General features: G+C 38.3%; 1 protein-coding gene across 1 annotated transcript in view; it reads left to right on the forward strand.

Annotated features, from left to right (window-relative positions):
• Positions 1-15,723, forward strand: part of NELL1 (neural EGFL like 1) — a 1,753,035-nt gene that overhangs the window by 349,591 nt on the left and 1,387,721 nt on the right. The window lies entirely within an intron of this gene.

Here is a 15,723-nt window from a genome sequence, read left to right on the forward strand (position 1 = left end):
AAGAGTTGATTTTGCATTTTGTATACCCAACTATACTGAAATCTCCAGTAACTTAAATAATAAGTAATTTACTTCTATTATCAAATTTTCTTTCTTCCCATGATATTCTTTGTTGAAGAGATATTAGGCATTTGGAACACTACATGGCAGGAAATAGTGCTTTTATCTAGTGCTCTTGCCAATGGATAACATTTTTGCAAAACTACTGCAATATAGTGAACCTGAAATGGGCCGGCCCCTAAGCATATGTCCCTGCTTTTTAACCAGTTACAAACAATTATAATAGAAGTAAATTGGAAAGTTGTTTAAAATCACATGCTCTATCGGAACCATGAAAGAAAAATATTGGGTTGCATGTCCCTTTAAGTACTAATTATAAAAAAGCTAGAAGGTTTAGAGGAAATCATGATCTCAGTGAGGGGTGTGCTAGAGAGATACTAAAATGATAAATTCCTATAGTTCTCTCTATAGGGCAATTTATCATTGTTGGAATTGGCCCCAAAGCAGCTGTCTTCAGGTGAGCCTTCTGGCTCGCGGGAACCAGGAGTTAAGAAGCAGCGGACTTAAGACCGCTGCCTTTTAACTCATACGCCTCCTCTGAGGCTGCGGTCTGCAATCTGCCCGATCGAGTTGATTGACACCCCGTGCTAGCGGCCGTGAATCTGCAGGGGGCGGCATTGCACAGCCAGTTCACCAGAGCTACAGCGGATCATGTCCGGCCGACATTGATAAATCGGCCCCAAAGTATTGGTGCTTGAGTAAGCAGTGATAAATAAGATAAGGAAGACTTAAAGGGACAGTCAACACCAGAATTGTTATTGTTTAAAAAGATAGATAATATCTTTATTACCCATTCCCCAGTTTTGCATAACCAACACTGTTATATTAATATACTTTTTACCTCTGTGATTGCCTTGTTTATAAGCATCTTCTGACAGCCCCCTAGTCACATGACATTTTATTTTTTATCTATTGACTTTCATTTTAGCCAATTAGTGAAGTGTCTGCCACAATCCACGGGCGTGATCCCAATGTTATCTATATGGTTTACATGAACTAGCTCTCCCCTGTTGTGAAAAGCAAATAAAAAAGCATGTGATAAGAAGCGGTCTTCAAGGGCTTGGAAATTATCATATGAGCCTTCCTAGGTTTAGCTTTCAACTAAGAATACCAAGAGAACAAACAAAATTGGTGCTAAAAGTAAATTGGAAAGTTGTTTAAAATTGCATGCCCTATTTGAAACATAAACTGCTTTTTTTGGACTTGACTGTCACTTTAATGTAAAGAATTAAATAAGCTAATAAGGTCTGCTCTGTCTAAAAGTTCAACCCATTTTATTGGATTTTAATTAGCAGAAACATCTATTTCATATACAAAAATATACCATAAGAAGCAATTCTCCATACATTTCAAATTCTGCAGCTAGTATAACGAGTCATTGGAAAAACATTAAGGGGTGACCAGTTTTACAATACACTGTCCCTTTACCTCCAAAAATGTATTTTTCCCCACCCTCCCTATAGAGGCTGGCATTTGCCTTCCAAGAGCTTAAACCCTGCAACATGCTACAAAATACTTGACAGTGCAGGAGCTAATTTATAACTCTCCTCAAACTGGCCACAGCAGAAGAGATAGGATAGACAGAACTTGGGAGGTTTACAAAAGGGTTTGCCCCTGGATTGCAAAACAATGCAAATTTTGACAACTAAATTAATTTTAACAATTTATTTTGTATGCTAATCTTTTGCAGTGCAAATCATATTTTTCCTGATATATACTATGATTATATAAAATGTATCTCTAAACAATTATCTGTATTTGATCTTATAGAGTAACCTGTGTGCCCTTTTATCCCACTTTGTAAGATTTGCATTTGACTTGGATGTATCTTAGACCCATGACATAAGAAAAAGACGTTACATGGCTCCAAGTGAACCATTTCTTATCTGCAAGAATCCTGCGGTCTCTCGCTGTGCAGTGTTACTATGAAAATTAGAATTATTTTACCTATCTGCAGTCCCCATGAAATCACACTTTCTCTCAATATAGATTGCATTTTCTTTCTGAGTCGTGTTCAGTGGAGCAAATAGATTGTATAAACGTCTTTCAGGTCACAGAACTATTTCATTATTGTTTTGTGGTGCTGTTGAAACTATATTGCAGGAGAATGGATGGGTACTTTTATATCAGCTTCCCCATGTGTAAACAAAACTGTGTCCTCCTATGAAATAACTTTTAAATAACCTACAAAAAAAGAATGAAACTCATGCAGTACTTTGCTTCACTTTCCATTACCTCCTTGGGGAGTAAGAACTAATTTCTTTAGATAATGGAGATAAGTGGAATATATAACCTGGGCTATTTTTTCATAATTTCTAAATATCCTAAATACTGCTGTAGAATATATGAATGATGAGACACTTTTTTGTCCACCCTACGGAGTATCATGTGGTAACTGATAGTAGCAAAGTAGGCTGAAATGTTGATTTATAGAGAAATATTTACTCATTAAAGGACCACTCAATTCAGCAGAATTGCATAATGAACAACTGCATAATAAAAATACAATGGGGCAGATTCATCAAGCTCCAAATGGAGCTTGATGCAGCTGTTTCTGCACCCGGAAACAGGAGTTAAGAAGCAGTGGTCTTAAGAACGCTGCTCCTTAACTCATTCACCCCCTCTGAGGCGGCAGACAGAAATCCGCACAATAGCATACGATCGGTTTGATGGACACCCCCTGCTAGAGGCAAATTGGCCGCGAATCTGCGGGGGGCGGCATTGCACAAGCAGTTTACCAGCACTGCTTGTGCAATGATAAATGCCGACAGCTTATGCTACAGCGGATCATGTCCATCCGCACTTTCATAAATCGGCCCCAATGATTTAACACCTGGGGTAGATTTATTAAGCAGCGGATGCTGGTTTCTACACCCATTGTTTCAGACTCACCTGAAATGGAAGTTAAGAAGCAAAAGTCGTCGGTGGTTGCGGCTTTTGTTCAGTGTTGCTCATTACTTTATTGTTCCTCTCCTTAGTTCAAGTACCATTTTTGTTTTATCTTTAAATTTGGTTACAGTTTAACAGTAAATAAGATTTTTATCACATACAATTGTGTGTAATTGCATGTTGTTTTTATTTGCCATTTGATTTGGCTTTTAATTTTGGGATTAGGCCTCCTCTCAACTCTGTCTATTTTATGTATTTATTTTTGTATTGTTTCTATAACACCATTTTAGATATCGGCTTAGAGAGAAATTTTTTGCAAAAATTAAACTTTCATGATTCAGATAGAGCATACAATTTACTTCTGTTATCAAATTGTGCAAAGTCTTTTCATATGCACACTGAGCATGCACACAAATTTACAGTGTATTCATATACGAGTCTGTGATTTTGTATGTCTGTTACATGATACAGGGGGGCAGGGAAATTGAAGGATTTTTTAATTTGTCTGGAAAAAAAATATTCTTTTGAAATTCAGAGTATCTCTTGTGTTTACTGTATATATAGAGTTGAACATAAAGATCAGATGCTTTGCCTCTGCATATACTATTATGAGAAATATATGCTTAACGGGACATAACACCCATATGCCAAATTACGAGAGGGATCCAGAATAACTGTAAAAAGCTGACAAGCACACATCACCTGAATCTCTATATGTAAAGCAAGCAAGATATTTTACCTATCTTTAGCTCACAATAGTAAGTGATGTATAAGCAGCTATCCTTCAACTGCTATCAGCTGCAGTTGAAAAAAAAACAACCAATCAGTGTAAGTGCTGATGTCACACTTTGCTTTACCGTGATCCCATTCAATTTTACTGAAATCTCACAAGATTTCTCTGTAAACTTCTATAAACTGAAGAGGTGAATAACATGGCTCTGCCTGCACATGCCAGATGCATGCTCCTTTGAAAGTCCTGGGACTAGCATCCTGGTTGGCTGCTTAAATTCCCATTACAATAGAATGTAGCTATTGAGGAAATGAGGTACAGTAACTTCCTTTTTATATTGATGTGTTTAGGTGATATTTTATAATCAGCTTTTTACAGCTATGCTGCATCACTTTCAAGTGCTTCAACATTTGGGTATCATGTTCCTTTAAAGTGATTGTCAGTTTTACTCTTTCTCATCATAAATTTTGATTGTCAATACGCTTGCACTATAAACCGGAATCTTTATTTTTTTTTAAATCATGCTGTTATCTTTATTTTCAAATAATACTTAGCTGCGATTTCAGGTTCAACTCCTCCCATCCATGATTTCCGGCTTGAAAGGTCCTTTCGTTATAGACCATTCCCATCACGCTCGATTACGTATTACTGGAGCGTGCTCCCGCTGGGAAATCAATCTGCACATGTGTTTCAACTCTGATTGCAATATGCGCTTGCGTGGCTTGTTCCGTTACTGAAAATCAAAGAGTAGGGACCAAAGCGCATGCGCTAAACACGAACAAGCACGGAATGTGGATGACGCCGAGTTATGAGACACATGCGCAGTTGCATCGGTTTAATCGCGTGACGTAAATGAAAAAGGGGCAGGACGCCACGGGGTACGATCTCTAATTTGCACAGCGGTCTGTCAATCTAATGCAAAAAGAGGGACAAGATGGCGGGCGGAGGATTAGTGTAAGAGAAATCTGTTTATAAATGCTTTGTTACCTGAATAGAGCGATATTATAAAAAATTGATGAATGAAACTAACCTTTATTTTTATAGATGAAGACATTAAGCAAATACATAAAGCGTGACTTTACATACACTTTAAGTGAATTCACAGATCTGATATATGACCCTTGCAATCTCTTTTATTACTGACATATGTCCAAGGAAAACTTTAGATAAGATGCATGGCCTCTGCAGCTCCCATTAGGTCAGTAATTAAGACAATGGGGAGGGAGAGGGCTTGTCTAGCTGTTGCCCTTGCACTATAGCCATTAAGTACAGAGGAGCAGTTGACTGCACACCAGAGTAGAGGAGGAGACCCCTGGAGTGGGAATATTGGCAGGTTAACTGATGTTTTGCAGAGGTGAAATTCAAATAGGTCCTCTCCTCTGCTCTCACAGATTTAGATGCTTTTGCCTTAGTTTCAATGCTTACTGTTCTTCCTGTCCAAAGAATTCCATATTCTAAGCCATATTTCCAATTGTATTCCCTTCCACCCTGCTTCTCCTTGTTTCAAGAGACAGTCTCATTGCTCTGTTTGAGCCTCAGACCACCCAAACTACCCCCACATATCATGTAGGCCCTGCCAAGATGGCCCATTCACAAGCATGGGCCAGCTCAAAACTAACATTAGACTTCCTAAATCCTAGACCATTAACCCATTCTTGTTTTCTGAGCAGAATATGGGAGCTATGCATTTCCGAGAACTTGCAAGTGAAAATCCCCCATCTATTTGGAAGACATTTTGATATGTGACTGGGGAGCCCACAACACAACTGTACTCCCAATGTATTTTTCTTTGCAAAGAAACAGCCTGGGAATAATAAGGTAGTATAGTTAATTTTGTAACCTTGAGTATATATATTTGGGAGATATATTGAGTTATCATTTTGTGTGGCTGCCAACAAGCTAACTCCCCTCTAGATATCTATATATGCCACATGGTCTTTGTCAATAAGAACAATGTTGCTTGTATATATGTCTAAACGGTTTGAGGACCTTCGTGCTTCTCAGCACACATGCCTTTAGAAGACCTGGGCTGTTCTTCAATGGTTGGGTCATGGTTAGGGATGGGCAAATGTGTTTATATTCAAATTTCGAATGTTAGAACGAATGTTATTGTAGAAATTCAATTTACATAATAGAATGTTGATAAGAATATTCTTAAAAAGTCTATTATCGAATGTTATTTACAGTTTTCGAATGTCAGTTTCGAATTTGAATGTGACATTTATAAAACACAGTTGTAGACTAGAAATACTATTTTGAATTTGAATATGACATTCAAATTTTACATTTATAAAACACAGTATTAGACTAGAAATACTATTTTGAATTTGAATGCCCCATTCAAATTCAGATGTCACATTAGAATTTGAATATTACATTTATAAAACACAGTTGTAGACTAGAAATACTATTTTGAATTCGAATGTCACATTCAAATTCGAATGTCACATTCTAATTCGAATGTCACATTCTAATTCAATGTCACATTCGAATTTGAATGTCACATTCTAATTCGAATATTACATTTATAAAACACAGTATTAGACTAGAAATACTATTTCTAATGGGACATTAAAATTCAAATGTAGCATTCGAATATTACATTTATTAAACACAGACTAGAAATACTATTTCAAATTCAAATGTTACATTCAAATTCGAATGTCACATTCAAATGTTACATTTAGAAATTGAATGAATACATAGCTAAACATTCTATTATTCGAACGAATATTTTAGAATTTTATTGAAAAATTAGAAAACGAAAATTTGAAATTAGAATGTTAGAATGTTATATAAAGATTAAAAATTTGAATGAACAAATGTATCAAAATTCGTTTTAAATTTTGAATTTTTAGAACCATTCACCTGTCCCTAGTCATGGTGAGAAATTAATCTGAAACTTGCCTTATGTGCTTCACCCATAGTCCCATTAATCATTCAGGAAAGCTGCAACAAATACAGCATGTCAAAGACCAATGGGTAAAGTTTTGCACTTTTAAATGCAAATAATCCCTGGTCTTTAAGGGGTTAAACTAGTGGAATAATGCGTTTTGTTTTTGTTTTTTTAATGTATGCAAAACATACAGTAAATAAGTTATACATTGACCGATTAAAAAAAAAAAAAAGGGTTTGTACAGATAAAAAATATAGATTCTATTCAATAGTAACATAATATCAACTACACAAATTAATTAACTGCACAAATAAATAAAATCTTTAGTGAATCAACCTCAATTTTAAAAAGCTAAGTGTCAATAAAAGATTGCAATAAATATAATTTAACATTAGTAGCAGTATTTAATTTTTTTTAAATATAATTAAAAATAATAGATTTTTTTTCATTTTTGAAAGATCATTTTCAAGCTGGGAAAGGGCAAACTATAGCATTTCAGAGGTTTTAGAAAATTCAATACCATCTGCTAATTACTTGGTTTGTAACATGAATATGTAAAGATCAAACATAATTGGTCTTTGCTAATTCTCAAAGTCCTTAGATGATGATTCCTGTCTGTGTCATTGAATAAAAAACTGCAAAACTCCAGAACCAGATTTATTAAATTCTGCTAACCTGTGGCTCATATTTAAAAAGTAAGTAAATATTATTTATTTGTTGTATCTAAACATTTTAAACTGCATTACAGTGTATCAAACAGAGGAAAAATATGTTTATTCTTGTGGGGAGTGTCACTGTCTACCAAAAGATTTGTTGGAGTTCTGCTTATTAGCTAGAGCACTTTTATCCAGTGGACCAGTTACGCACTTAAAAAATGCAGTTTACCATTATACAAAAGTTGAACACAGCATTAGTTTTGCTAGTGATAGGTGCTGATGTGAACTGGAGTCTCTGTTTCCTTCTAACAGACTATACAAAGCCAAAAATGACTGCAGCAGCTTCATAAAATATCAACTTTAGTGAGACCATAAGTCACATAAAACAGCTCGGTTTTGGGCCCAATTGCCCTTAATCATGCTCACAATATTGAGGGTTTGGAAGCTGTTCCCAAAGTGAAGCCATTTACAACTTAAACATGTCCCTAGACTGTCCAGACTCAAGAACCTCCACTCATGTATAAATGATTAGAGAAGATTTTACCCTAAAATAGGCACTTCCTTACTTCATTTTTGCTTTAATAAACATTTCCTTACAAGACCATTGTATCTTCAGAGAAATCTCTACTAAAAGTGATATATTTTAAAAAACAACAAAACGTTTAACTATTGAAGGGACAAATACCTCATTTACCTTTATTTTGTTATTTAAATAGCCAATTGTCCTGTTAAAACTTCCTAATATAAAAATGTAAATACTGTAGTAATGGCTGCAGAAAAGCTATGCAAACAAAATATATCAGAACAAATTAACCTCCCAGTGGAGGGTGAGATAGAGAGTGACCAGCCTTTGGTAAAGGGGGTTTCTGAATCCGCTTTAAGTATAATGAACTCTTACCTGTTGCTTACCTAAGTACACTGCCCCTTTTCTTATATATATAGGTTTTTTATATATAGTCTGCAGCTAAATGTTTCATAAAAATTTAAAGCGCACATTTTTTTTTATTTGCATTGTTTTGCTCTCTCATATCATTTAAGGCTTTTTGAGTTTATCATATCTCATTTGCAGTGGCTATTTAGAGACAAATACATAAACAGATGCCTGTACGGATTAAAGAGACATTGTACACTCATTTTTTTGGTGGGGGGGGTGCAATATTTTGTAATATTATATTACTATGTCATCAAAGTAGTAAAACTGTTAAGAGGAGCAGAAATTCCCAGCACAGAGAGAATCCACTGTGGATTGGGAACAGAAGTCCACAGTGGTCTTAGCCTGTCTTATATTTTATGGGTCTGTGGTTCCTTAGGTGATATTGTCACAGCTGATACACAATAGAAACATGGCTTGTGTCATTGTATTTATCCACAATTAAAGGGACATAAAACCCATTTTCTTTCATGATTCAGATACTACATACAATTTTAAACAACTTTCCAATTTTACAATTTACTTCTATAATCACATTTTCTTCATGTTCTTGTTATCCTTTGATGAAAATCAAGGAGGTAAGTTCAGGAGTGTGCACATGCCTACAATACTATATGGCAGCAGTTTTGCAACAGTAATACATTAGCAAAAGCACTAGATTGCAGCACTTCTTCCTGTCATGTAGAGCTTGGAACATGTGCACATTATCTAGCTACAGTATATCATAAAAGTGAGTGCACCCCTCACATTTTTGTAAATATTTTAATATATGTGTTCATGTAACAACACTGAAGAAATGACACTTTGCTACAACATAAAGTAGTGAGTGTACGCCTGTATAACAGTGTAAATGTGCTGTCCCCTCAAAATAACTCAACACACAGCCATTAATGTCTAAACCGTTGGCAGCAAAAGTGAGTACACCCCTAAGTGGAAATGTCCAAATTTGGCCCAATTAGCCATTTTTCCTCCCAAGTATCATGTGACTCGTTTGTGTTACAAGGTCTCAGGTGTGAATAGTGAGCAGGTGTGTTAAATTTGGTGTTATCGCTCTCCCACTCTCTCATACTGGTCACTGGAAGTTCAACATGGCACCTCATGGCAAAAAACTCTCTGAAGATCTGAAAAAAAGAATTGTTGCTCTACATAAAGATGGCCTAGGCTATAAGAAGATTGCCAAGACACGGAAACTGAGCTGCAGCACGGTGGGCAAGACCATACAGCGGTTTCACAGGACAGGTTCCAATCAGAACAGGCCTTGCCATGGTCGACCAAAGAAGTTGAGTGCACGTGTTCAGCTTCATATCCAGAGGCTGTCTTTGGGAAATAGACGTATGAGTGCTGGCAGCATTGCTACAGAGGTTGAAGGGGTGGGGAGTCAGCCTGTCAGTGCTCAGACCATACGCCGCACACTGCATCAAATTGGTCTGCATGGCTGTCATCCCAGAAGGAAGCCTCTTCTAAAGTTGATGCACAAGAAAGCTCACAAACAATTTACTGAAGACAAGCAGGTTAAGGACACGGATTCATAAATGAATGAGTTACAAAGTCTGTAACGAAAAATGAGTGCTATATCCCTGCAATTATTTAGGAAGATTTTGCACTGAATAATACAGGAACAATTTCTAGCCATTCATACTTTATCTTAAAAACACTTAAACTCTCTAGATATCAATATATAGCATAAATGTATGAATAATACCTCTGAGAATCATGTATCTATATGTGAAACATTGTACTTGGTTTGTATAATATCAAGCAGTCAGATACAAACATTATCTTTTGTAGCAGGCTATTAATAAATTCAGAAATAATGCTATAACAAGAGGACCTGTTAATATGTGGGATGTCAGATTTTGAGATTAAAGCTATCTGTAATTGTAAAGTCCTTGCTTGCACAGTCAACTTTAGAACAGCTGTTCAGTGTAATAGATTCTGCTTGCTTAAAATCTCTAGATATTAATATTTAGTATAGGTGTGTGAATAACACCTCTGAGAATCATGTGTCTAGATATGAAACATTGTACTTGGTTTGTATAATATCAAGCAGTCAGATATAAACAAAATCTTTTATAGCTGGCTATTAATAAATTCAAAAATAATGCTGTAACAAGAGGACCTGTTAATGTGTGGAATGTCAGGTTATAAAATTAAAGCTATCTAGCTAATACTCTATCTGTAATTATAAAGTCCTTGCTTCACAGTTAACTTTAGCACAGCTATTCAGTGTAATAGATTCTATCTGCTTAAGCCCCTTCTATAGCGGGGGCTAGATTAACGTTTAACTAACTTGTTTCACTAACATGGCACAATGTCTGATCTCAGAATATGACACACATTTACAAGCTATTGGCAATGAACAGTTATAGAGAGTAAGGGGTCTGGCTTCTGTCTGCTTGAACTCTCTCTATATCAATATATAGCATAGGTATGTGAATAATACTTCTGAGAGTCATGCATCTAGATATGAAACATTGTACTTGATTTGTATAATATCAAGCATTAGATACAAACAATATTTTTTGCAGCCGGCTATTAATAAATTCAGAAATAGTGCTGTAACAAGAGAACCTTTTAATATGTTGGATGTCAGATTGCGAGATTAAAGCTAATAAACTAATACTCTCTCTCTAATTATAATGTCCTTGCTTGTACAGTTAACTTTAGCACAGCTATTCAGTGTAATAGAGTCTGTCTGCTTAAGCCCCTTCTATAGCGGGGGGCTAGATTAACGTTTAACTGACTTGTTTCACTAACATAGCACAACATCTGATCTCAGAATATAACACACATTTACAAGCTATTGGCAATCAACAGTTATCATAGGGAGTAAGCAGTTAAAAAATGAGAGTATGAACTCTCATCTGATCTCAGAATATAACACACATTTACAAGCTATTGGCAATCAAAAGTTATCATAGAGAGTAAGCTGCTAAAAAATGAGAGTATGCACTCTCTGAAGCCAGACCCCTTACTCTCTATGATAACTGTTGATTGCCAATAGCTTGTAAATGTGTGTTATATTCTGAGATCAGATGTTGTGCTATGTTAGTGAAACAAGTTAATTAAACGTTAATATAGTGCCCGCTATAGAAGGGGCTTAAGCAGACAGAATCTATAACTAGTGATGTCGCAAACTTAAAATTTTCCGTTCACGAACGGCGGACGCGAACTTCTGTAAGTGTTTGCGAATGGGCGAACCGGGCGAACCGCCATTGACTTTAATAGGCAGGCGAATTTTAAAACACACAGGAACTCTTTCTGGCCACAATAGTGATGGAAAAGTTGTTTCAAGGGTACTAACACCTGGACTGTGGCATGCCGGAGGGGGATCCATGGCAAAACTCCCACGGAAAATTACATAGTTGATGCAGAGGCTGGTTTTAATCCATAAAGGGCATAAATCACCTAACATTCCTAAATTGTTTGGAATAACGTGCTTTAAAACATCAGGTATGATGTTGTATTGATCAGGTAGTGTAAGAGTTACGCCTGCTTCACAGTGACAGACCAAACTCCCCGTTTAATGCACCACAAACAACCGCAAACAGTCCATTTGCACAACCGCAAACTCCCAATTGCCACAAGATAGATAGATTTGATAGATAGATAGATACATAGATTAGATAGATAGATCAATAGATGCAATAAATACATTTGATAGATACGATAGATAGATTTGATAGATCAATAGATAGATTTGATAGATAATTTCCCAGACAGAGAATTAAAAGACGTGCGGTCTGGGACAGTTGTGGCGCCCGAGGCTCTGATTAGAACAGAGCACTCTGGAACGTATCTGCCCTCGGCCAAAATTGGAACATTCTTTTGCTTTCTGCCTGTCAGCCAAATGTCCGTCTGACAAATGTCCTTCTGCATTTTGTCAGAGCACCGCGTGCAATCTATTGTGCCACCAGATATGAGTGGTGTGTTAAGTAGTACTATTCTTATCAGTTTAATGCCTGTTACGTCCCCTATAAGGGGACGTGTATATGGCATGGATTTTAGGAACCGGGAGATGGAAAAAGATGCTTGGTCGGTCCTCCTACTTTAAATTTGGGGCACTGTGCGTGCAATCTACTTTGCCACCAGATATGAGTTGTGTGTTAAGTAGTATTAAGTAGTATTCTTATCAGTTTAATCCCTGTTACGTCCCCTATCAGGGGATGTGTATATGGCATGGATTTTAGGAACTGGGAGATGGAAAAAGATGCTTGGTCGGTCCGGATAAATAGATCAATAGATGCAATAGATACATTTGATAGATACGATAGATAGATAGATTTGATAGATCAATAGATAGATTTGATAGATAGATAATTTCCCAGACAGAGAATTACAAGACGTGTGGTCTGGGACCCAGAGGCAGTTGCGGCGCCCGAGGCTCTGATTAGAACAGAGCACTCAGGAACGTATCTGCCCTCGGCCGAAATCGGAACATTCTTTAGCTTTCTATCTGTCGGCCAAATGTCCGTCTGCAAAATGTCCATCTGCCAAATGTCCTTCTGCATTTTGTCAGATAGATTTGATAGATAGATAATTTCCCAGACAGAGAATTACAAGACGTGCGGTCTGGGACCCATGATAAGGTTACTTCTTTCGCACAATCGAGTACAGGTTGGGGAATGCCTTTTGTGCAAAGAAATTTCGGCCGGGTACCTTCCACTGCGGTGTCCCCTATCAGGGGACGTGTATATGGCATCGATTTTAGGAACCGGGAGATGGCAAAAGATGCTTGGTCGGTCCTCCTACTTCAAATTTGGGGCACTGTGCATGCAATCTACTGTGCCAACAGATATGAGTGGTCTGTCAAGTAGTACTATTTTTATCAGTTTAATACCTGTTTTGTCCCATATCAGGGTATGTGTATATGGCATGGATTTTAGGAACCGGGAGATGGAAAAAGATGCTTGGTCGGTCCGGCTACGAGATAGACTTGATAGATAGATACATAGATTAGTGTTAGGGGTTAATGTGAACCTGACTCGAGCCATCTTGTTCCTCGCAGCCGTCTTGTGATGATTAGCATCCATTTTGTAATGATTAGACTTTATTATAATGGTTCATTCTGTAGTGAGAAATATATGCTTGCTATTGTATTTTCCTTAGCCGGTTAGCCTTGTAGAAAGTCCCTGGCCGCACGCCCAGAAGAATGTTCTATCAATAAGATGGTCCAGCAACCTTGGTGTCTCTGCAGATGCATGGTTTATTAAGACTGTAGATTATTGTTTATGAGCTAGTGAATTTCCAGAATCACACTGTGTGGAACTCTGTACAACTGTGTAAAATGACGCAGTCCTAACGTGTCATCCCCTTAACCCTATATGCTGTTACTGAAGTCTATAAGATAGGCTTGCACTGTTCAATAAACATGATTGGCTTTAGATCATATTGCTGCGTGGTCTGAGTCATTCTAAGGGATCCTTATCAGATAATCTACATCTGATTCAGGTGGTACAGCGGCCCAGAGGCTTCGGCCTGACCTGACACTTCCCCCCCCTGGGAATAACACCTAACAATTAGATAGATAGATCAATAGATGCAATAGATTACATTTGATAGATATGATAGATAGATAGATAGATTTGATAGATAAATAGATAGATTTGATAGATAGATAATTTCCCAGGCAGCGAATTACAAGACGTGCAGTATGAGACCCATGGTAAGGTTACTTCCTTTTGCACAATCGAGTACAGGTTGGGGATTGCCTTTTGTGCAAAGAAATTTCGGCCGGGTACCTTCCACTGCGGTGTCCCCTATCAGGGAACCTGTATATGGCATGGATTTTAGGAACCGGGAGATGGAAAAAGATGCTTGGTCGGTCCTCCTACTTCAAATTTGGGGCACTGCGCATGCAATCTACTGTGCAACCAGATATGAGTGGTGTGTTAAGTAGTACTATTCTTATCAGTTTAATCCCTGTTACGTCCCCTATCAGGGGACGTGTATATGGCATGGATTTTAGGAACCGGGAGATGGAAAAAGATGCTTGGTCGGTCATCCGCCTTCAAATATTGGGGAACTGCGCATGCAATCTAATGTGCCACCAGATAGGAGTGGTGTGTGAAGTAGTACTATTCCTATCACTTTAATCCCTGTTACGTGCCTTTTTTTTTTTTGTTTTGTTTTTTGAAGCCACAGTGCAGCACCAGAGGCCAGAAAAATTTGGCATGTACACATGCCTGAAAAATTAGGTATTGTTGCAGCCGCTGCTGTAGCAGCGGCCATAAAAATTTGTTTGTTTCCCTGGCAGAAAGTGCCCTAAAACATTGCGGCTTGAACCCTAGTTGGTGGCGGATAAGTCACGCAAGTCATCCAGCATTCGAAGATAACATACAGCAGCTTGTGGACCATTTATAGCCCAAGGCAGATCATCTCATCAGGCATTTTTTACTCGAATGTATCGCCCAATGTCCGTATCTTCGGGATCCATCCCTAATTCATCTTAATAAAGGTGAGGTAATCTAGACTTTTTTTGACCTAGGCGGCTTCTCTTCTCATTGACAATACCTCCTGCTGCACTGAAGGTCCTTTCTGACAGGACACTTGAAGCGGGGCAGGCCAGAAGTTCTATCGCAAATTGGGATAGCTCAGGCCACAGGTCAAGCCTGCACACCCAGTAGTCAAGGGGTTCATCGCTCCTCAGAATGTCGAGATCTGCAGTTAAGGCGAGATAGTCTGCTACCTGTCGTTCGAGTCGTTCTCTGAGGGTGGACCCCGAAGGGCTGTGGCGATGCATAGGAGTTAAAAAGCTCCTTATGTCCTCCATCAACAACACGTCTGTAAAGCATCCTATCCTTGCCGGCGTGGTCGTGGGAGTCGGAGGATTACTTTCACCTCTTCCCCTGTTAGATTCCCATTGTGCTGTGACATCACCCTTATGCGCTTTGTAAAGCATCATTTTTAATTTATTTTGGAACTGCTGCATCCTTTCCGACTTGCGGGAATTTGGTAACATTTCAGGGACTTTATGCTTATACCGGGGGTCTAGTAGCGTGGCCACCCAGTACAGGTCCTTCTCCTTCAGCTTTTTTATACGAGGGTCACTCAACAGGCACGACAGCTTGAAAGACCCCATTTGCACAAGGTTGGATGCCGAGCTACTCATGTCCCGTTCCTCGTCCTCAGTGATCTCACTGAAGGTATCTTCTTTCCCCCAGCCACGTACAACACCACGGGTACCAGATAGGTGACAACGAGCACCCTGGGATGCCTGTTGTGGTTGGTCTTCCTCCTCCTCCTCAAAGCCACATTCCACCTCTGACTCCTCTTCCTCACAATCCTCTTCCAGTGTTTCCGCTGGTCCAGCAAGCGATGCTGATAAGGCTGTTTCTGGTGGTGATGGTGACCAAAACTCTTCCTCTTCACGCTCATCTACGGCCTGATCCAGCACTCTTCGCAGGGCACGCTCCAAGAAGAAAACAAATGGTATGATTTCGCTGATGGTGCCTTCGGTGCGACTGACTAGGTTTGTCCCTTCCTCAAAAGGATGCATGAGCCTACAGGCATTGTGCATGAGCGTCCAGTAACATGGCAAAAAAATCCCCAGCTCCGCAGA

The sequence above is a fragment of the Bombina bombina genome, chromosome 7 (genome assembly GCF_027579735.1).
Source record: "Bombina bombina isolate aBomBom1 chromosome 7, aBomBom1.pri, whole genome shotgun sequence".
Classification (NCBI taxonomy): Eukaryota; Metazoa; Chordata; class Amphibia; order Anura; family Bombinatoridae; genus Bombina; species Bombina bombina.